General features: G+C 56.2%; 1 protein-coding gene across 3 annotated transcripts in view; it reads left to right on the top strand.

The window, feature by feature from the left end:
• Positions 1-2712, top strand: part of LOC102383897 (transmembrane protein 150A-like) — a 29837-nt gene that overhangs the window by 1832 nt on the left and 25293 nt on the right. The window contains exon 1 of one of the 3 annotated variants that reach the window (XM_025209919.1): positions 970-1168. The exons of the other annotated variants lie outside the window; for them this stretch is intronic. The gene's annotated coding sequence lies outside the window, so the exon portion shown is untranslated. Of the gene's footprint in view, positions 1-969; positions 1169-2712 lie in introns of those variants that run through there. 3 annotated transcript variants of the gene reach the window in all.

The following is a 2712-nucleotide window of genomic DNA, read 5'->3' as shown; positions in this document are numbered from 1 at the left end:
GGTAGATGAAGGGCCTCTTCCCCTGCCACAAACACCCCCCCGGGGTTGTACAAATCTATCCAGGTCCTCCAGGTGCCTCTCGCATTGGATCCTGGGGGAAAATGATGTTGACAGCTCTGCTATTGAAACCTCAAGTCAAAAGGCCTCCAGGTCTGCTGCCTTACCTGGGGGAGAGAGGCTGTGTGTCTGCCAGAAGGGGAGATGGTGCTGGGGGGATATGGGAGGAGGAAGAGCCCTGTGGGTCCTTCCTGGAGGGAGGTGAAGGTGCTGGAGATTCAGTGCCTTTGCCTTATTTCCCTGGCCCATGAGGACTCCCAGAGAACAGACCTGGGCCAGGCAAGGTGGAGGAGCATGGGGAAAGGCCTGACTCATTCATTCACTCCTAGGCAGTGATGGTGTAATCTCAGGAAAGGGAATCCTAAGGAGCTGTCTGCACTGAAGTGACACCTACATTTCCCATTCCCAGTGAGGGTTAGGAGGCCTGCTTGACCCTACACACCGAGGGGCCCTGGTGAAGTGCTGTTGCAGCCTGTTCTGGGAGCAGGAAGGGAGTTAACAGGTTGCTTAGAGGGTACTGGCAGCCTCTGGGAAGGGAGAGCTGGAGCCAGGGCTGCCAGGAGGGGAGGGAGGATAACCCTGTAGCCCTGTGGATTTGCTCTTGGGCATCTACTTGTTGCTTTCAGGCCATGCTGCCCAGCATGTATTCATCTCAGCAGTGGTGCCCCTTGTTCTCAGGCCGGTCTGTGTGACACCCTCTCACATCCAGGGTCTGTTACATGGCCAGCTAGGTAAATAGAGGGGTTTTCTTGTTTGTACATGTGCCTATTTTTAACTTGAGTCGGCTGCGGTTAGCAGGGGCAGCAGCAGCCTGTAATTAGAGCCAGCCCAGTTTGGGAGCCGCCCCGTGCTCCAGGACTTGCTCAGAAAAGAGCAGCGCTTGCACGGGTCAGGACAAAGGCAGCACTTGGCTCTCTGGGGTGTTCTGCAGGCTAGCCATTGGGCCTCATGCCCTTCTGAAGCATTAGCCTTGTATTGCAGATACAAGTGACTTGCCCAGGATCTCGGTGGTGGTAACAGAGCTGGAAGACAGACCTGCAAGGCTAGGCCCGGGTTCTGCATCACGGATGCACGGTCAACATGGGATTGGGTCCTAGTGTCCCAGAAGCCTGTGAGTTATGTAGGGTTGTGTAGCCTTGGGTGACTGCCTGTTTGGCTCTGTGTGATCACTCTCAGGTCACCCTCCTGCCCCTGGAAAAGGCTGGTGAGAGAAGCTGCCTGCCTCTCTCTCCTATCAACTTAGTGTCCCTTTTGGATGCCCTGCCGAAATCAGGCTGGAACTGTGATGGGCACTGTAGCCAGCTGCTGCGGTTTGGATGGACACAGTTCCTGCCTCTCATGAGCAGCACAGCTAATTTGTAGTACAGGGATGCTGCCCAGTTCTGCCTGGCAGGCTGCCCCCTGTCCCACAGGGCAGGCATCTGTAAATGCAGGATTGATGTGCCCATGAATAAGCCCTCTCTCTTGCTGTGTATCCATCTGCATGGGTCTCTCCTTGTATCTGGGAGTGTCACATAATGAGACAGAAAAGCAGCAGGCCCCTCAGCACCAGGGAGGAGATGCATAAGGGCTGAGCACAGAGATGCATGAGGCAGGGCTGTGGGCTTGCCCCTTCCCCTGTGGGTTGGGTCTGGCTGAGGCATCTGGGCACCTCTGCTCAGAGGAGAGGGCGGGGGGCACATGGATGGAGCTCTGGGGCCTGAAGGATCTATGGTCCTTGCAGAGGAGCAGGCAGATGGTGTGATGGGCAGGGGGAGGAAGGGAACGGGCCTGTATCTTTCACAGTAGCCTCTATGAGTTGCCCCCTCAGTCCCTGGGAAGTATGCTGTAGTGTTAGGTGGAAAGTGGGGAAGCTCCTGACTGGGAAGGGAGGGCCAGGGCTAGGACCCTGGGCAGGGGGTGTAGGGAGCACAGAGGGGAGCAGACAGAGCACCTACAGGATGTAGAGGGCTTTGTTGCTTGCTTTGGTTAGCAGAGAGGGAAGAGGATTTTTACCCTAAGTATGGGGGAGCTGCCTCGGGAGGGGAATAGGACAGGACAGATTGATCCACATTGCTGGAGGCAGATCATGGGGAAAGTCTTAAAAACCTGGTGAGGATATTATGTGGGTGCTGGAGAGTGGCAGAAGGTGTCAGCAAGCTGCTGACAGGAATTGGCCATGGCCAGAGGTGGCTCCCCGGCTCTTCAGCACCATGACTGCTGCACTAGTCTGCATTGCCTGGCTCTCCACCTTTCTGTCAGGAGGTTAGAGAAGCCCTTGGGATGATGGCTTGGGGTGGGTAATGGCATGTGAGATGTTGGTTGTGGGCCCTGTGCTTCTGCCAGGTAGATGCTGTTACCAGGCATCAACTCACCCTCTCTGGCCTGACTTTCTTGCCCCATGGGAGGTCCATGCTGTGGGGTCCTACCTGCCTTCTCCTGTCCTGCTCAGTCAGGGCCCACTGGTGTCCTCCAGGGGAGCTGTCAGAGTGCCAGTGTCTTGAGTCACACTCCTACCTTCATGGAGGTGGGTCCTTTGAATGGAGCAATCATGTCAGAGCCTGTGATCAGAGCGAGGAACACGCTGCTCAGCAAGTGGCGGTCCATGCATCCAACCTGAGGCTGGTAGCCTAGGGAGGCCTCTACCATATGTATAGTGCTGGTCACCAGCTGTAG

The sequence above is a fragment of the Alligator sinensis genome, unplaced genomic scaffold (genome assembly GCF_000455745.1).
Source record: "Alligator sinensis unplaced genomic scaffold, ASM45574v1 scaffold264_1, whole genome shotgun sequence".
In the NCBI taxonomy this organism is placed as follows: Eukaryota; Metazoa; Chordata; order Crocodylia; family Alligatoridae; genus Alligator; species Alligator sinensis.
This window is presented reverse-complemented; position numbering and strand designations above follow the sequence as displayed.